Genomic DNA, 20,813 nt, shown 5'->3' on the forward strand with positions numbered 1-20,813 from the left:
TGGGCAAGAAACTGGCCACAAAAACCAACTGCAGATAGTAAGGCAGAATTTGGCTTTCTGAGGGAACAGGGGCAGAAATAATGAGAAAGCCTCACTCCTGACCTTGGGATGTGCCTGAGACTAAAGCTGAACCAGGATAACAGAGACACACGCCCTCAACCCACCCCCACTGCGTGTCTTGCCCCTCCAGGAGCCTGGCTCCACACGACAAGCAAGAGCACTCCACTGCTGGTGTAGGGCAGGCATGCAGGGATGGTTGAGGTCCGTGGAGCAGGAACCCAGAAAAATCCTCTGACACACCAGTCCACACTCTAAGCAGCCCACTACTAGAGGGATTCAAAGCCTGTGATGCACTAAGGTAATGGTGGGAACAACATAGCCCAAACCCTGCCTGACCCCGAACTAAACAGACTCAACCCCTCAGACCAACAGAAGAGGCATGGCCACTTCCAGACATAAATACCATTTACCTCAGTCTCTACTGTTTACATGCGATGGGCATTCAATAAACATTTATGACACATATGAAAAAGAAGAAAAATAAAAATCCATCGTCAAAAGTTACAGAAATCAGGGCACCTGGGTGGCCCAGTCGGTTAAGCGCCCGACTCTTGATTTTGGCTCAGGCCATGATCTCATGGTTCATGAGTTTGAGCCCTACGTGGGGCTCTGCACTGGCTGTGCAGAGCCTGCTTGGGATTCTCTCTCTCTCCCTCTGTCTCTGCCCCTCCCCTGCTTGCTCTTTCTCTCTCTCTCTCTCTCTCTCTCTCTCTCTCAAAAAAAAAAAAAAAGTTACAGAAATCAACAGAACCAGATTCACAGATGACACAGATTTTGGAGTTACCAGATAGGGACTTTAAAATAATAATAACTAATATGTGAAAAGGTCTAGTGGGAAAGGGTGGGCAACTTGCATGAACATTTAGGGAGTCTTGGCAGAGACACAGAAACTATGAGAAAGTCCAATGCAAATGCTAGAAATAGGCACTCCTGGATGGCTCAGTCAGTATAGCATCCTACTCTTGATCCTAGGGTAGTGAGTTCAAGTTCCGCGTTGGGCACGGAGCCTACTTAAAAAAAATGCTAGAAATAAAAAACATGATACCAGAGATGAATTCCTTCAACACGTTTTTCCATAGTAGGTACAGCTGAGGAAAAAAAACCAAACCAATGAACTTGAGAGAGGTCAGTAGAAACCGTCCAAGCTGAAACGCAAAGAGGGGCAAAAAGGAGTGGGAGTAAAAAAAGAAAACCAAGCTTCTAAGATCTGTGGGAAAATATCAATCAGTCTGATATACGTGTAATTTGAGTCCCAGAAAGAGCGAATGGTGCGGAAGAAATATTTGACGAGATGATGGTAACGCGAACGAGGATGTGGCTCTGAGCCTAGAGAGAAGTGGATAAAGGAAGCATTTCGAGGAGAAGAACCACTAGCACTCAGTATCCTAGTGAAATGAAGTGAGAGAGTAGGAGTGGAGCCTGACACCTGGGTTTGGCACGAGGGAGTGTGGGGTGGCTAGCAAGTGGTGTTGCTGGGTTTGGAATTTCTAGCCTGGCTTAGCTCTCCGAAGCCTGTGCTCCTTGGATGCACCACACTGCCTCCTATAGGCTGCACTGGAGCGACAGGTGGGTGGGTCTCTGCTCCTTGAGGCCCCACCCTCCAGCTGGAGGCCATCTTAAGCGGTGGTACTTCCCACCATGAGTCAATGTGTGGCTGAGATATACTCATCTCCTGGCATTCTCCCCACCTCCTTTTCCCAAGTGCTACAGGTCACAGATTGTTCGGAAGTAAAGTTTTCTCTTCCCAAACAGACAGACTCTTTGCTCCCTTCATGCTGACCTGATCCACTTTAAAAAATCAGTTATTTTGCAGATAAGCAGGGAGGGAGGAGGCAGAGATAGGTAAGAGGGATGGTACCTATGTGGGCATGCATGTGTGCACAGGTAAGGAGATGGGTTACTGAGAGTTTATCATCATTTTATTTTTTTCCTTTATTGTATTGTATTTATTATTATTATTTTTTAAATAGGCTCCATGCCCAACATAAGGCTTGAACTCATGACCCTGAGATCAAGAGTTGCACGCTCTATCTACTGAGCCAGACAGGCACCCTGGGTTTTGAGCATTTTAAAGAATAGAACCAGGGAGCCTGGGTGGCTCCATCAGTTGAGCATCTGACTTTTGATTTTGGCTCAGGTTGTGATCCCAGGGTTGTGGGATCAAGCCCCACATTGGGCTCCACACTGAGCATAGAGCCTGCTTGCGATTCTCTTCCTCTCTCCCCCTCTCACATGCCCTTTCTCTCTCTAAAATAAATAAATAAATAAATAAATAAATAAATAAATAACCACTTTTGGTTTTTTATCTTATGTCCTTTTTGGATGAGATTATCTATTATTTTGAGAGAGGGAGAGAGAGAGAATGAGTGGGAGAGGGGAAGAGAGAGAGGGAGACACAGAATCCGAAGCAGGCTCCAGGCTCTGAGCTGTCAGCACAGAGCCGGATGCGGGGCTTGAACTCATGAACCACAAGATCACGACCTGAGCCAAAGTCGGCTGCTTAACCGACTGAGCTACCCAGGTGCCCCTGGATGAGATTATCAATTGGTATCTCAGCAGAATGCCAAGGTGCAGCATAGCCTTCAGCAGAGCATCTGGTCAACTAAATCATGAGATCTGGGAGACAGGATGGAAGGTGTAGGTTGGATTAGAGTACAGTAGTGTAAATTCTTAGTTGTTTGAAAAACCATATAAAAATTGTACTCATTGACTAATAAACTGATACGATGTTCATATCTTGTTTGTTTCCTTTTCTTCTTCTTCTTCCCCTTTTCCCTTACCCCCTCCTCCCCCTCCTCCCCTCCTCCTCCTCCTCCTTCTTCTTCCTCCTCACTCTGCTGAGCTGAACATTTTTATTAATGATTTGGGTAAGTGCATAGAAGACACCCTTACCAAAAGTGAGAGGATAGGTAATTGACTGACCAACAGAATCAGACTCTAAATTTTTGTAGACTGAAATGATGGGACAAAGTATGAAATCTAATAAGGATAAATATGAAGCCCTTCATTTAGGATTTAAAAAGTAACTACACAATTAGAGGACACAAAAAGAACTGTGTATTAGTTTGTTCTAGTAACAGAAGACAGACTCAATCTAGATTAAACCATAAAGGGACATTGATTGATAAGGACAGAAGTAGAGCTGGCCTCAAGGTCATCTGGATCCAAATACTCAAGTAATACCTTCAATCTCTTCTTTCTTTCACTCTTAATTTCTCTATTTCTTTGTGTGTAGGTATAGCAGATATAGAGCTGGGAGTTCTTTACATCATCCCAGCTTAGCAAATCCAGCCCTTCCAACTCCATATAATAAATCCCAGGGAAGGATTCTGATTGGCCTGGCCTGAGTCACATGCTAATCATCAAACCAATTGCTGTGACCAGGGAAAGGACTGGCTTTCATTGGCTGAGCCTAGGTCATGGGCCAAAACCTATGGCTAGAGGCACAGGGTACCGTGGTTGCCAATCCCACCAGAACCATTTGAAAATGGGAAGTGAGAGAGAGTTGCTGTTACCTGAAGAAAAGCAAAAGGGATGCTGAGAAACCAAAACAACAGATGTTCAATGTCTTTACAGTTCAGTTGAGTCAGTAGTGTTGTGTACCTGCCAAAGTTTATAATTCTAGGAATCAATAGTGGAAATGTACTTAGGGCTATAATAGTATAAAAATAAATTCGGCACTGGCCATACGACTCTGAAGTATCATTTGGGCACTATGAAAGAGGAACACTGACAAACTCACAGTGCTGCCTGGAGTAGGGGTCCAGGGTAAGGAGGCCCAGAAGATCATCTCATTTGAAGAAAGGTCAAGGCAATAAAATTTGGCCTGGAAAGAGAAGATATGATAAACATGGTTGGCCTTAAAATATTTGGAGGAGTCTTGAGCAGAAAAATCAAACACTGACATACAAAGAACAAACTAGGACCACTGGGGGCAAGTTTCAGGGAGAGCAATCACAATTCAGTGTAAGGTAAACTTTCTAATAGCTGTCCAATAATATATGTTCAATCAGGCATCAGAGATATTGAAAAGGGATTCCTTTATTTCATAGAAAGTTGGATCAGGTGACCCCTAAGGTCCTTTCCAGTTATGAAAGTCTATGGTTGTCCATCAGAGACCTACAGGTGCTTGCTGCTAATAAGTCAGCCCTGGACTCTGCAAAATCTTGGAGGAGGAGCTGTTGAGCTCTTTAGATGATAATGACCTCCTTACATGATAATGACCTCTTCCAACAAACATCTGATCACTTACCAACAATCAGTCAGAGGCAGAGCTCTCCAACAATTCTTATCTTAGTCCAGCCATGTGGGACAGACTTTTTGGCAGGGAAGATCACAGAAAGACAGCCCTTGTGCTATTTTATGTCTTCTGAACACATACCATCAGACAAGGTCTTGGATGTAGACAGTTTATTTTAGGGGGTAGGCAAGAATAATGGAGCAAAGAGAATGAGATGGTGAAGGGAGGGTCTAGTGAGTGGTTCCTTGTGGGTAGTTAGGGCTCAGTCCCTCTGGGATCACTCTGAGGCGCATAAAAGATCACAGCTCAGAATTTCTCCCACTGAGCGATGGGGAAATATGGCTATAATTCCACCAGTCCCCATCCCTCAGTGGTTGAGGTTTGTCTTTTGGGAGTGTTAATATCCTACTACTTCTAGGCTGCCCTGCAGAGGCTGAGAAAAGCCTCCCACAGAGAAGGAGAAGGATGGTCTATTAGGATTCCTGGACCCAATTCCAACGGGGGTGGGTCGGGTTCTCACACACACAGCACCAAGCAATTCTCATACATCAGCAGGGTGTCCAAGAATTCAACTCAATTCAGACACTATCTTCCTGGAGATGGCATCAGATTCACAAGTTAAGGGTTCAGTCCCACAAAATTGCCTCCCACTCCCTATTTCAGATGCCAGTCCTCAGGCTGTTATTTGTTCTTCTGACCAACTGGCTACAGATTGGAGGTTTCAACTACCTCTTCCTTAGGTTCAATTAATTTACTAGGGTGGCTCACAGAACTCAGGGAAACATTTAACATTTATTTATCAGTTTATTAAAGGATGTGATAGTCAACAGTCAGATGAAGAGATACATAAGGTGAGGTATGAGGAAAGGGCACGAAGCTTCCATGCCCTCTCCAAGCACACCATTCTCCATAATCTTCATGTGTTCACCAATTCCAAAGCTCTCCCAACTCAGTCCTTTTGGGTTATTATGGAGGTTTCATTGCATAGTCATGATTGACTGAGTCATTGGCCATTGGCTGATTCAGTCTACAGTCTCCCCTCCCCAGAGGTTGGGGTGGAGGTGGGAGTAGGACTGAAAGTTCCAACACTCTAATCACAAAGTTGTTCCTCCTGGAAACCAGCCGCTGCCTTTGGGTGGAGTCTATAAGTCAACTTCAGTAATTACAAGACACCCCTTTCACCTTTATGGCTGTGAAGTATTTTCAGGAACTGTGGATGAAGACCAAATATATCTGAGAAAGATACTTTGGTCATCTGAATGACTAAATATACATTTCTTACAAATCATTATATCATAAATGGGAAACCGTGAACATGTCCTGGAACTGTCCATCACAGCAGCAGTTGGACATAGAGGTGGGCTGAAGGGATGTGGGGTAGGGCATCAACAACATCTGCCACAGTCCCTTTCCCATTCAGTCTGGGACCTATCTTCCAGGGACAGCATGGGACCTTTGATTTTCACATTCTAGCTTCTGTGGCCCAAGGAGTTCTCCAAGTTGGCTAATTCAGCATAGCCTTATCTGATGTCCACCCACAGCTATGTTGAGCTGAATTCTCCCTTCTGGGCCAAGTTTCCTCACTGGGCTGTCTGCTCTGAGGCTACCAAGGCACTAGGCTCTCTAGGCTGCCACCTGTTCTATTCTACACCCACATGTGAGCCTGGAACATGGTGACATTAGGGATACTGGTTGTACTGTTCATTCTACAGTGGTCAAGGACAGAACTGGTTGGAGGCTGGATGGGCTCCAAGTTTCCTCTGCTTATGGGCTATTATTTCTTAAGAAGAAAAGGCTAAGAATGACTGCGAATTCAAAGACCCTGAGAGACCTCACTCAAAGCCTTAGAGACACTTCTAAGATAGGAAATTAATGACCTAATGTTGGAAGCAAAATTCCTGGCCATCCCTGGAGGACCAATCCTAGTTGGTCTGTGACTCCAGTTACTGCTCCTCTGGCCTCCTGGGTGAGCACTCCAAACACTCCCCTCCCCTATTCCTCTCACCCTCTTACCCCTGCATTCCTGACCGGTACTCAGTCTTTCCAGTCACCCCTTCTCTCCTCCTTCATATTAGTTAACTGCCCCCCGCCCAGGGGCTCCGTCACCTCTGATGGTCACACTCAAACTCCCTAATTTTGCCTCATTTCTTACCATCCTACTCAGTGCTCTAATACCCACTCCACCACCTGGGAGAAAGGAGGCTGAGCTGTAGGTATTTATGGTGAGTTTGGGGTGAAATGGAACCAAGGGCCTCCCTAAGGCAAGGAGGGGCTGGGTGTGGGTGTGTGCTGGGGTGGGGTTCAACTTCACCATTGTCAGCTTAGGGCAACGCAAATGGATGGCAAATGTGACCCAGCCAGAGAAAGAGCCCGGCCAGCAAATCACCTGAGATCCCACCTGAGACCTTGGGGAGGTGAGACAAATACTGGATCTGAGCCCGGCTCAGGACAAGGCACTTTACTGGGATGGGAGTGAGGCAGTGTGGGCCAACTCCTGTCACACTTGTCCCCTTTCCCCTCTCTGCCTCCCTCAGGCCATCTCCATTACTCTTCAGTGGGGGCTTCTCTCACCCTTGTTGTCATGAGTTCCCTGTGCCTCTCTTTGTCTCTTTTCTTGTTTCTGTCTCAGACTCTGCTGTGCTTTGTTCATCATCCCTCAGTCCTGCATCACTGAGACCCTGTCACCATCTCACTTTTTTGCCTCTTCACATTCTCTGGGTCCCTAAATATGCCTTATTTCTCTTTGTCTCTGTCGGTGTGTGTGCCTCTGACTTGATCTGTTTTTCCATATCTGTCTGTCCATATTCCCAGAAGACCTATAACTCCAGAACAGCTGGCTGGAGTGGCTTTTCTGAGAACGGAGCCTGGGACAGCCACCCAACATGCTGAGTAGAGGTGGCTAAGGACATTTCCAGCCCAGGAGTCGTCATGGTAACAGCCAGGGCGGGCCAGGCAGGGGACGTGCAGAACCACGTGGGCTTGACCTTTCTGTGGTGTCACGTTTGAGCGGGAGCTGGGGAAAAACAGCAACAACTGCTTCCCTCTGGCCCAGCCCTGGGGCTTCCAGGCTGGGCTGAAAGGAGAGAGGGAGAGAGGAAGAGAGAACTGGGACAGCTGGCAACAGAGCGCGTGGACAGACGCGTTAGCCAGAGCCATCCACAGAATCCGCTGGAGAGCGGGGCGAGCACAGGCACGCACACACAGCTCCGGGTCGTCACCGAGACTCCCATTGTGAACTGACCTGTGGAGGGCACCAGACATCACTGCTGCAGGCTCAGCTCGCGCTTCTCCAGCCTCCGCTCTGGGTAGGTGGTTAGTAAAGGTCAGTCCCCCACACTCAGAGCTCCCCTCCACACTCCTTCAGATCAAATGTCACTTTTTCCATATTGCAAAAGCCTCTGTTGCTCTAAAGAAAATATGCTAAAAGAAAAAGGAACCAAATGATTCTTTCAAAAATAGAAATATTATAAATGCAAAAGTCCAAAGAAAGATACTCAAAATAAAAGGCAATCCTCCCTCTACTTCCCCCAGCTCTGAAGTTCCCTCCACAGTCGCTTCCCATGCCTGTCAAGTCAGGGGGGAGAGACGAGGCTGGGTCCCAGATCCACTTCTCTGACAAGGGCACAAGAAGGGAAGCCAGATATTTTGTTTCCCATGTGTGAAGGAGGCTTGGACTCACAGCCCTCCTCCCCGTCCAGATATACCCGTTCCACTCCTTACACCTTTCTCCTACAGGGCAGACATACAGGCACCGGGAAGAGGTGTCCACAGGTGTCCTGTTGACCTTGTGACCCCTTAAGGGAGAGACAAGGGGTACAGGGCAGCCTCAGGTTAGCTCCATAGAGAACACAGCTCACCTGTGGATCTCATTTCCAAACTTTTGAGCCATGGCCATGCAAGAGATCTCAAGCCTTTTGGGAAACACTGCCTTGGAAAACAAGACCACCAGCTCAGAATGAAAATGAAGCTTGTCATGAACTGAAAAATCTACATGCAGGCAAGTCATGAAGTGTGCACTCACCAGCCAAGAGGTGGCTGACTTAACACAGCAGCATTCCAGGCTCCTTTTATTCATCAGTCAGCCCAAAATACCCTTGGAGAACTTCATCATGTCACTCAGATAAGGAAAGGGGAAGTCTTTTGATTCTTGGCAGGAGAGGGGACGGCCATAACCCAGCGGTCATAAGCTACCATGCTTTGGGGTGCCTGAGTGGCTCAGTCGATTGAGCGTCTGACTCTTGATCTCAGCTTAGGTCTTGATCTCAGAGTTGTGAGTTCAAGCCCTTCATTGAGCTCTGTGCTGGGCATGAAGCCTACTTAAAAAAAAGTTAGCATGCTTCCAAAAGGCTATTTGAAATGAGTCCTGATTGTATATATTTGAAAGTGGTCACAATGTTACTGAAGATTCAGCATTTTTGAGGCTAACCTTTCTTTCTCTGACTCATAGGTTTACATGTTTGGGAAGTGGTTGACATAACCTCCCAGTTCTGCCCCTACAGAATCATCACTGAATACTTCTATCCCTTACCTGGGGACAGAGTAGGTTTTGGGGACCTCCAGGTACCTGTGACTCTTGAAGAAGTTGGCAGAGGACAGGAAGGAAAAGGGTGACCGCCGCCCCACGTGAGGCCCAGGCTCCAGCCTAGCAACAGGCACCCCTCTCCCCTGGCTGCAGTTGCGTCCCTGTGTGAGCATGGGGCCTTTTCCTTCTGCCTAATCCCCTTCCCTCTAGCTCTGGCTTTTCTCCGTCAGCCCCTCAACTCACCCCTGATCCCTCTCCTGCTCAGCACCTGGGGCTGGGACAGCTCCCTACGGATTCTGATAGTCTGGGAGCATCTGTGCACCTGAAAGTGGTGTAAACTGGGGAATGTGAGTCAGACTGGCAATTGCTCCCACCAGGCCAGCGACCCCTAGAATCCATCCCTCCTCTCTCCACTCAAGCTATGCACCAGGTCTGCCTCACCGTCTGGATCTGAATGCTCACTGCACTAGGACAGGCCATCTGCTATTTCATGCCCATGCCTTCGCTGGCTCTATTCCCTTTGCCAAAAAGCTCTTTTCTGGTGAATCTGTGTTCTGCTTCAAGACATGACTCGATTGCCACTATACAAGCAGAGCTATCCTCAATCTACCCAGGCTACTCTGTTTCCCTTAGAATTTGTTCTTACCACTATCATAGCAGTCATATCTCTCCACATCTGCCCCCTCTCTGGAGGGTATGCTGTCTGGAAGAGACTGGGTCATATGGATCTGTGGGTCTCCAGAACTTGGCTCAGTGTTGCTCACTCAGTATTTGTTATTGCTGTTGGTCCTCACCCAGAGTGGAGCCTTGGTCTAGGGTATGAGCCAGAGAAGGTCTCAGAAGCCTCCCCAGAAGCAATGGTATATCTGCATGGCAATGAATAGTGGGTGGCACGTATCATGCTGCCCCTACCTTGAGAGACCACAGTCCCATCCTGATGCAGGTCCTGTTGTGCCAGGCTGGTTGCAAAAGAGGATACTTCTCACCTCTGACAAAAGCACAGCTTTGGCCCACTGGCGCCTCATGGGATAGAGAAGCAACACCTGGCCGGCATCTGGATGCTTCCTCCCCAGCTTTGGGCAGCTGAATCCTACAGTTATTCCCTCATTATTTGGCTTTACTGACTCCCCCTTGCTGCACTAAACAGAGCCCTGGAGAGTGGGTTCAGAGTGGGAAGAGAAGGCTGGAGGCATCCTTCGTGTCCTCCTCCCTCTCCCTCCTCCTGGCTGGCTGCAGCTGTGCTGTGTGATGGGGAGCTGAGCACAGTCTTAATTACCGCTCAGCCCTGCTCATTAGTGCCTCTGGAAGCCAGAGAAGCCCCGAGTTAGGACGTTGTGATCACAGTGGAGGCCAGGACCTCAGATTTCCCGGGTGATCACAAGTCCCATTTCTCAGGGATTGGGTCTGTGTAACTGGGGATCCCTTTTTGGGCCCCCAGAGGGAGACGCCCCTCTCTGGGATGGGAAATGGGCTGGAGATGGAGAGAAGAGAGGGAAAGCTAGGCCCCCACATGGGTTCTCGCTCGTGTGTGCACAGCATCATGGAGACAACATATGGTGGAATGTGTGAAACTCCAGTGCAATCAGAGAAAAATGAACACATGATTAAATAAACCAAATGTGCTCAAATTCAGCACATTGATGACTTACCCACCTTCTGGGGGACTTAAGCAGGGGACATTGTTCAGCCACTCTGTTTTTCTTTTCTTTTCTTTTTTTTTCTTTTTCTGCAGTGAAATGGAAAAAAGAACTGGAAAGTGCTGAATACTGAACAAAAGGGAACTGAGGGAAGGAGAGGAGGGGTGGACCCTGGAAATTATAAATGAATAGGCCTGCTACAATATCTGGGACAAGTCCTTCACAATACCAACTTGTAAACACCCTAGAAGATCGTATGAGATAATATGCATGAAAGCACTTTTTGAACCGTAAAAGGTTTTATTTTTTTTAATTTTTTTTTTAAATTTTTTTTTCAACGTTTTTTATTTATTTTTTTTTTTTTAAATTTTTTTTCAACGTTTTTTATTTATTTTTGGGACAGAGAGAGACAGAGCATGAACGGGGGAGGGGCAGAGAGAGAGGGAGACACAGAATCGGAAGCAGGCTCCAGGCTCCGAGCCATCAGCCCAGAGCCTGACGCGGGGCTCGAACTCACGGACCGCGAGATCGTGACCTGGCTGAAGTCGGACGCTTAACCGACTGCGCCACCCAGGCGCCCCCGTAAAAGGTTTTAGAAATATAAGGTATTATTAGGTGATACTTCTGCTCAGTGCAGGCTATAAAATAGATGCTTCGGGGAAGCTGGAGATTTATGATAATGACTCATCACCCACAAAGTACTCGCACAATTTAGGCTGCATCATTTAATTAGTCATTGCCTCTCATATACACTACTGCAGAAGCCTTCTAAAGGGCCTCCCTACCTCCACCTTCTCGCTAGTTGCTTATATCTTATATGCCACCACCAGCTTAACTTTCCTGAGGTGGAGCTCAGGTCAAATACTTGCAATGCTCCTCTTACCCACTTCATAGAGCCTGGGGACCTTGTCTTAGCAGTCAAGATCCTCCATACTCTGGTCCCACACGACTCTCCCAGCCTGATTCCCCTCCTTCCATCCTGGCAGATACAGACTTAGGGAGATCAAGTCACTTATCCAACACCACACAGACACTAAGCGGCAGATCCCAAGATCAGCCATCAAACCCCAGACACTTGACTGCAAAACCATCGCTCTTTCTAGCCCCTCACCTTTTCCCTTTGATGGATACAGATGAATGAAGATCTTCCCACACACAGCTTTTTCTCTTCTTTGGAAACAATTTCCTCAGGACAAATTCCCAGGAGTTGGGATTACTAAGTCAAAAGACATTAATATTTTGGGGCATCTGGATGGCTCAGTCAGCTAAACATCTGACTTCAGCTCAGGTCGTGATCTCAGAGTCCATGGGTTCAAGTCCCACATGGGGCTCTGTGCTGACAGCTCAGAGCCTGGAGCCTGCTTCAGATTCTGTGTCTCCCTCTCTCTCTGTTTCTCCCTCTCTCTCAAAAATAAATAAACATTAAAAAAATAAATAAAATAGGGGCACCTGGGTGGCTCGGTCGGTTAAGCTTCCGAGCCCAGGTCATGATCTCACGGTCTGTGAGTTCGAGCCCCGCGTCGGGCTATGTGCTGACAGCTCGGAGCCTGGAGCCTGTTTCGGATTCTGTGTCTCCCTCTCTCTCTGACCCTCCCCTGTTCATGCTCTGCCTCTCTCTGTCTCAAAAATAAATAAACGTTAAAAAAATAAAATAAAAAACATGTTAGAGATAACAATACTTTAAAAAAAGACATCAATATTTTTATGGCTGCATGAATTGACATATGCCTGGCCAAAGGGCTGAGCTGATTTATATTTTAGCCAGTGATAAATACATACAGCTTTTACCAGACCCTACTTGCCACTGGGGGTAACCTTTGAATGACTTGCATATTAAATAAGGTATTTCTTTGTTTTAGTTTGAGTTTCTTTGACTGTTGAGGTAGAATATTTTCCAATGATTCTGTTTCCTATTTGTACTTTGCCTTATGCAGAGTGTGTGTTCATATCTGTGGCTCATATAATTATTAAAGTCTTTGTGTTTCCCAAACTGCAACTGGGGGTGGGGGTGGGGGTGGGGAAAGAGGAGGAGGAGGAGGAAGAAGAAGAAGAAGAAGAAGAAGAAGAAGAAGAAGAAGAAGAAGAAGAAGAAGAAGAAGAGGAAGAAGAAGAAAAGGCAGTCTTTAAGAGCAGATATGGTGGACTCTGTGACAACAGAGCAGAGATCCCTAACTATAAAGGCAGGTAAATAAATTGTACATTGAATAAATCTGTAAAACAAAATTGAGGTCAAATGATTTGAAATACAGTCTGCAATTAAAGGGAGCATTTTGGAGAAGGCATTTCCTGGACTCAGTCAATACTTTTCCTGACCCTACCAGTGTGTCCTAACACTAACATTCACTACTTAATGTCCGAGTCATTTTGGTGACTACATATTTGTCCTGAAACAGCGATGCTTTATTTTTTTATGGTGTATTAAAGAGTACTTTATTTTCTGGGGCACCTGGGTGGCTCAGTTGGTTGAGCATCTGACTTTGAATCAGCTCATGATCTCACCATTCAAGGGTTTGAGCCCCGTGTGGGGCTCTGTGCTGACAGCTCAGAGCCTGGATCCTGCTTCAGAGTCTGTCTCCCTCTCTCTGCCCCTCCCCATACTCACACACTGTCTCTCCCGGTCTCTCTCAAAAATAAATAAACATTAAAAAAAAAAGACTATTTTCTGACCAGGTAATGTATACACATGGTACAAAGGTCAAAAGATATAAAAAGATATGGAGTGAAAACAACATCTCCCTCTTCTCCTGCCTTCTAATCATCACATTTCTTCCCCTGGGGATAGATGCTGTTTCCAACTCCTTGTGTATCCTTTAGGGACATTCTATGCATATATGAGCCTGTATGTGTATATTCTTAATAGAAATGATAGCATACGATACAGCATACAATATGTGCTGATCTGTGTTTTACTGTTTTGAGAACATTCCATATCAGTAGATATTAAGTTTAAATACATTTTTAAAACTGGAATGTCAAGTGGGTGTGCTCTACTCTAAGAAAACCCAATAAACAAAAATCTACATATGTAAGGCAAAATTTCAGGAAGTATTTACTTCACAAAAGAAGCTTCTATTTGCATAGAAATCCTCTGTTAGGCCAACCTCACATATTTCAGTTATGATTCATTTCATCGATAATATGTTTGTGTATTTACACAGACACAGTCTATGAAAAACAAAGGCCATTTAACTTGGAAATTACTTACTAAGCAAATAAATTGTTAAAGATTATACTTTGGTCAAAATGATATCTCCTGCCCCGTCAGAAAGTGCGATTATATGTTTGAAAAAGTTGATTCTACGTAATTCTTGTATTAAAAAAATTCACAAATGCAATAATTCTAAGTGTAATAATTCTACCTGTTCAGTTTGCAATTTGTTCGACAAACATCAACAGCATGACATGTAAAAGAAAAGGCTTTCAGTGTTAGCTGATGTGAGATGTGCAGTCCGGGGTCAACAGGGCCTCTCGGTGGCATCCAGCTCACCCAGGTCCTGCGTCCTAACATGGCACAAGACTGGACTTTTGTCCTGGATCACGTCAGATGGTTGGGGCATGCCCTACCAATATCCCCAACTTCTTCCAATCACCAACCACAGGGCTGGTGTCTATGGGTTTACTGAAAACTGTCCTGTGTTTTCAGCCCATGCCAGCTTTAGGGGTTTAAGTCTTAGGTGTTTACTACCTGTGTGTAAAGCAGCTTTTCTTGTTCGCTCTGACATTACTTTGGAGGAGCCAAACTGGCACTGTTTGTGGAATGAGCCATTGCCCACCCTGTCTGTGCTTGGAATGATCTTTTAAACTTTGATCTTATGTCTCCTTAGCATTGACTTTTTCAGACTTAGGGTCCCAGCTTTTCTTTTTTAAAAAATTTTCTTTATTTAAAAAAAAATTTTTTTTTTTTTATTTTTTTTTTTAAAAATTTTTTTTTTCAACGTTTTTTATTTATTTTTGAGACAGAGAGAGACAGAGCATGAACGGGGGAGGGGCAGAGAGAGAGGGAGACACAGAATCGGAAACAGGCTCCAGGCTCCGAGCCATCAGCCCAGAGCCTGACGCGGGGCTCGAACTCACGGACCGCGAGATCGTGACCTGGCTGAAGTCGGACGCTTAACCGACTGCGCCACCCAGGCGCCCCAAAAAAAAATTTTTTTAAACACATTCATTTTTGAGAGTGAGAGAGACAGAGCACGAGCAGGGGAGGGGCAGAGAGAGAGGGAGACACAGAACCCAAAGCAGGTTCCAGGCTCTGAGCTGTCAGCACAGGGCCCGATGCGGGGCTCCAATTCATGGAGTATGAGATCATGACCTGAGCTAAAGTCAGATGCTTAACTGACTGAGCCACCCAGGCACCCCATGGGTCCTAGCTCTTCTAATGCCCACTTTCTAATTGTATAGTTAGAATGTATCCTAAAGGTAACTTTATTCCCTCATGTGTTCATTCATGTGGTATTCACTCTCTTCTCCAAATCTTTGCTCAAATGTTACTCCCTCAATGTGGCCTACCCTAATTACTCCATTGAAAATTAAAACACCCTCTCCTCCTGTAATCCCTTATTCTCCTTACCGTGCTCTTTTCCCATATTACTTAGCACCGACTAACATAACATATGCTTTTCTTATTTACTACGTATGTTTTTTATTGTACATCTTCTTCCCCTAGGATATAAGCTCCATTTTGTCTGTTGAATTGCTAAGGTGTCCCAAGAATCTAGAACGGTGCCTGCAGCACAGTAGGCCTTCCATAAATACAGTATGTGTTGAAAGAATAAATGACATGAACTTCTGCCATGAATGACCTCCATAGGGCCTAAGCACGTTGAGGCCTCCAAGGGTAAACCTGCTGTGAGCCCTACCCTCAAAGGGCCCATAGGCTAGCCTCAGTGTTGGGGACATGGAATTAATAACTACAGTACAAGATAGAAACTGCAGTACAGAAAAAGAGCCATGCAGTTAGAGGAGGAAGAAGGGAAGGCTTCAGTGGTGGAAGAGCCAAGGGAAGGCATGAGCAGAGGAGTCAGAGAGACTGGATTTGAATGCTGAATCTGCCCTGAGTGAGTGGGGTTGGCTTGTTATAAGCTCCGTACCCACAAGCTGGGGGTAAAAATATTTATCTTAGTGTGATTGTGAGGGGCAAATAAGATAAGGCCTGTGGTGGATAGCCCCTGGTACAAAGTTCATGATGAACTCAGATCAATCCCCTGCTTCCTCTGGAGTGTCCACCAATGGGAAGGCATAAATTATGACCTGTAATGGTATTTTGTAAGTCATTTAGATGATAGTTACCAGCACTGTGTAACAGCAGAGACAACAGTTTGCGACCGATGTCAAGTAAAAACAAACACACAAACAAAAAACAGACTACAAAATTGTCTATGATTACAACTGGGTACAAATAATTCAAAATTTACACAAAAATGAAGTCCATTCTTGGGCTAGTCAGGTGTGAATGAGAATTAATGTACCAAAGTATGCTTCTCTGAGTTTTATAATTCTACTTTTTTGTCACCATTTAATTTTGATACGGTTTCAAACTTACAGAAAAGTTGCATGGTATAAGTAATTTCCAAATACCTTTAATCCAGATGCACCATTTGCACGTGCGCTCTCTCTCTCTGCATATGTATACGCGTTACCTAAGAATAAAGACATTCTCTCACATGACCACAGGATAGATTTCTTACTGTTTTTACAAACAAAAGGGCAGAGAGACTGTACCTTCCTGAGATCCTGGGCCACATTCTCACTAGGCTCAGGATACAAGACTCTTCTCCGTAGTCTTCGGGCCTCTCACATCGGAAAACACCAGCCAGCTACCCAGTGGCAGAGCCCCCTTCACATGGCTGGCAAAGCAAGTGGTGCATTGTGCGCCGCCCCCCCCCCCCCAACCCTCAGGTCATGTCGGGGAGAGGCTGAGATGGTACCACCCTGAGGAGCCTCATGTTTGGGGACTAAAATCCTGATAGTGTAAGGCCACAGGGGTTTTTATGACCCTGGAAGTGTGTCCACTGAGCTGAGCTTCCCTGGGGGAACAAATGCACTCTCAAAGGAAAGACGCTGAGCTGCCCGCCGGCTCCCCACTTGGAGTCTGCTGAAAATATTTCTCCAAACCATTGAGTTCTGAGGACCAACCTGCAAGTACTGGAGCCAGAAACGGTTAAACAAATCTGCCCTTGGAATTCCTAGGCGTAGAGCCACGGAAATACAAGGACTGTTTAAGTGGATGCTTTGTTTGGAGGAATGAAGTCTATGCTGAGGGCCCTGGGCAGTGACTAGCGCAGCGGCCAGCTGGGAGGGTGGAAGAGATTTCTCATGAGCTCATGGACAAGGTCTGCACACATATCATCCGTTCATAAACGCCTCTGCCAGCACCAGGGTAACAGTCCTTTCCTCTCTTCCCCTGATGCCTTTGAGTTACTAGACTCAGGGGGGTTCCTCTCTCCATATCTGTAGCCTCCACCTCATGCCCAGTCAGGACAAGTGCAGGCAGAACAGATCGCACATGCCGCAGCCCATGGGAAGGAATTTAGGACCATTCCAGACCACACAACTGGTCTGGTTCTGGCCTTGACACCCAGGTCAGTACTCAAACTCCTGGGTTAACAGTGGCCTTACCCTTGCTGTTCTTTCCTTCACCCTCAGGGGCCCCTTCCTCCCTGGCTCTGTTACTTGTTAACTTTGTGATTTGGAGAAATTGGCCTCTCTGGGTGTGTTTCCTCACCTGTAAATGAGATAACGGCATTTACCTTAGAGGGTGTGGTGGTAAGGGAGAAAACAGACCGTGGATATAAAAGTACACAATGAATCTGAGCAAGCGTCGGTAATAGCTGAAGCTCACCCATGAGAACAGCTAGAACTTGACCTTTCTAATTTGTATCCCCGAAGTGCCCTGTGCTGAGGGTTGCAAGCTGCTCGGTCAGGATAAACGGCTGAGGCTGATAACTATCGAAAAGATTATTGCCCATTTTCACCTATCAACTTGATAATATTAACTTCTAGACCACAGGGAGCAGAATCCTCTCATATACTAGTAGTAGGAGAATAAATGGACACAATCTTGTTACCTGGAAACAATTAGAAATATTCAGCACATTCTCTTTAATTAAGCAATTCTCCCCATAGGAGTCTACCAGAAATATTCACAAATATGCACAAGGTCACATGACAAAGGCACTCATTGTAGCATTATTTGTAATAGAAAAGTATACGGAGACCATCTGAATGCCCCCAATTAGGAAACTAGTTAAAGAAATCATGGAGGGGCGCCTGTGTGGCTCAGTCTGTTAAGCGGCGACTTCGGCTCAGGTCATGATCTCGCGGTCCGTGAGTTCAAGCCCCGCATCGGGCTCTGTGCTAACAGCTCAGAGCCTGGAGCCTGTTTCAGATTCTGTGTCTCCCTCTCTCTGACCCTCCCCCGTTCATGCTCTGTCTCTCTCTGTTTCAAAAATAAATAAACGTTAAAAAAAATTAAAAAAAAAAAAAAGAAATCATGGAGTTGTAATGCTGCCCCGCTATCAGGCACCATGCAGCTGTTGAAAATAAGGACAGATCCCAAAGCAACCCACAGATTCAAGGCAATCCCTATCAAAATTCCAATGGCATTTTTCACAGAAATAGAAAAAATAATCCTAAAATCTGTGTAGAGCCATAAAAGACCCCAGATAGCCAAAGAAATCTTGAGAAAGAAGAATAAAAAGCTGGAAGCATCACACTTCTGATTTTAAACTATATTACAAAGTCATAGTAATCAAAACAGTATGATATTGACATAAAAACAGACACAGAGGGGCGCCTGGGTGGCTCAGTTGGTTAAGTGTCCGACTTCGGCTCAGGTCATGATCTCGCGGTCTGTGAGTTCGAGCCCCGCGTCGGCCTCTGTGCTGACAGCTCAGAGCCTGGAGCCTGTTTCGGATTCTCTGTCTCCCTCTCTCTCTGCCCCTCCCCTGTTCACGCTCTGTCTCTCTCTGTCTCAAAAATAAAATAAAAACGTTAAAAAAAATTAAAAAAAAAAAACAAAAACAGACACAGATCAGTGGAACAGAATAGAGAGTCCACAAATAAACCCATGCACATGCAGTTAATTAATTTATGACAAAGGAGCCAAGAATATAAAATGGGGAAAGGATAGTCTCTTCAATAAATGGTTCTGGGAAAACTGGACAGCTACATGCAAAAGAATGAAATTGGACCACTATCTTACACCATACACAAAAATCAACTCAAAATGGATTAAAGACTTGAATGTAAGACCTGAAGCCATAAAACTCCTGGAATAAAACATAGGCAGTAAGCTCCTTGACATCAGTCTTGGTCATGATTTTTTGAATATGACAGCAAAAGCAGAAGCAACAAAAGCAAAAATAAACACGTGGGGCTACATCACACTAAAAGGCTTCTGCACAGCAAAGGAAACCATCCACAAAATGAAAGGGCAACCCAGTTGATGAGAGAAAATATTTGCAAGTCATGTAACTGACAAGGGATTAACATCCAAAATATATAAAGAAATACAATTTAATAGTAAATAACAAACAAACATCATAAGATGGGCAGAGGAACTAAATAGACATTTTTCCAAAGAAGGCATACAAATGTCCAACAGGTACGTGAAAAATGAGCACCCACAGGTGCTCGCTATCACTAATCATCAGAAAAATGCAAATCAAAACCACAATAAGATACCTTACACCTGTTAGACTGGCTGTCATTCAAAAGACAAGAGACAACAAGTGTGGAAGGGACGTAGAAAAGGGAACCCTTGTGCACTGTTGACAGGAATGTAAATTGGTCCAGCCACTGTACCAGTACCAGGAAAACAGTACGGAGGTTCCTGAAAAAATTAAAAAATAGAACTACCATATGATCCAGAAATTCCATTTCTGGGTATATATCCAAAGGAAACAAAATCGCTATCTCAAAAGGATATCTGCACCCGCATTTTCATTGCAATGTCATTTACAATAGCCAAGACAAGGAAACTAAATGTCCATCAACAGATGAATGGATAAAAAACTGTGAGATATATATATATATATATATATATATATATATATATATATACATACACACAATGGAATATTATTCAGCCACAAAGAAGGAAGGAATTCCTGGCATTTGCAACAACATGAATGGATCTTGAGGGCATTAAGCTTGGTGAAATAAGAGAGAAAGACAAAGACAAATATTGTATTATCTCACTTATATTTGAAATCTAAAAAAACAAACTCACAGAAATAGCACAGAAATAGAGAAGGGATTGGTGGTTGCCAGAGCGAGTGGGTAAGAGAGTGGGGGAAATGGGGAAAGGGAGTCAAAAGGTACAAACGTACAGTTATAAAATAAGTAAGTTCTGGGGATGTAACGTACAGCACGGTGGGTATAGTTAACAATGGCGTGTTGTATATTTGAAAGTTGTTAAGAGAGTAGATCTTAAAAGTTCTCATCATGGGGCGCCTGGGTGGCTCAGTCTGTTAAGCATCCAACTTCGGCTTAGGTCACAATCTCATGGCTTGTGGATTCTAGCCCTGTGTCAGGCTCTGTGCTAAGAGCTCAGAGCCTAGAGCCTACTTCAGATTCTTGTCTCCCTCTCTCTCTGCCCCTCCCTCACTTGTTCTCTCTCTTTCACTCTCTCTCAAAAATAAAATAGGCATTTTAAAAAACTAAAAAAAATAGTTGTACCAATCTAATTCTTTCTACAGATCCACAGTATAAAGCAAAACTGAAAAATATGTTTTAACCCATTAGGGAGAAAGAGTCTATGACTTAAACTCATAACCCTGCTTATGTCTAATTCCCTAACCTTAGGAAATCTGTTCATTGCATCCCACCCAATAATGGTGATAGAAATAGCTAGAGGTACTTCGATCAATTCATATTTATCAGAGCATTAAATACATCAAAATGCTAAGTGTGTTAATGTTTTACAGTGATGAAAAAAATGACAGATCATTATGTATTGACACAGAAAGATTTTATGCTTTTAAGCAAAAACTGCAAGTTGCAGGGGCGCCTGGGTGGCGCAGTCGGTTAAGCGTCCGACTTCAACCAGGTCACGATCTCGCGGTCCGTGAGTTTGAGCCCCGCGTCAGGCTCTGGGCCGAAGGCTCAGAGCCTGGAGCCTGTTTCCGACTCTGTGTCTCCCTCTCTCTCTGCCCCTCCCCCGTTCATGCTCTGTCTCTGTCTGTCCCAAAAATAAATTTAAAACGTTGAAAAAAAAATTAAAAAAAAAAAAAAAACTGCAAGTTGCAGATTTTCAGCGATCTAAAAGTGCCTAGCATATAGGAGGTAATCAACGAATACTTGTTGAATTGAAAGAAAATGATCCCAGTCTGCTGAAAAGAAAAAAACTGACCAC

At 45.0% G+C, this 20,813-nt stretch overlaps 1 long non-coding RNA gene across 2 annotated transcripts in view; it reads right to left on the reverse strand.

Moving 5' to 3' along the window:
• LOC131516751 (uncharacterized) overlaps positions 1 to 20,813 on the reverse strand; it is a 36,281-nt gene that overhangs the window by 9,160 nt on the left and 6,308 nt on the right. For both annotated transcript variants that reach the window (XR_009264217.1, XR_009264216.1), the window contains exons 2-4: positions 10,476 to 10,548; positions 7,542 to 7,720; positions 3,803 to 3,886 (exon numbers count right to left, since the gene is read on the reverse strand). This is a non-coding gene — a long non-coding RNA (uncharacterized LOC131516751). The remainder of the gene's footprint in view (positions 1 to 3,802; positions 3,887 to 7,541; positions 7,721 to 10,475; positions 10,549 to 20,813) is intronic.

The sequence above is a fragment of the Neofelis nebulosa genome, chromosome 7, assembly GCF_028018385.1.
Source record: "Neofelis nebulosa isolate mNeoNeb1 chromosome 7, mNeoNeb1.pri, whole genome shotgun sequence".
Taxonomy (NCBI): domain Eukaryota; kingdom Metazoa; phylum Chordata; class Mammalia; order Carnivora; family Felidae; genus Neofelis; species Neofelis nebulosa.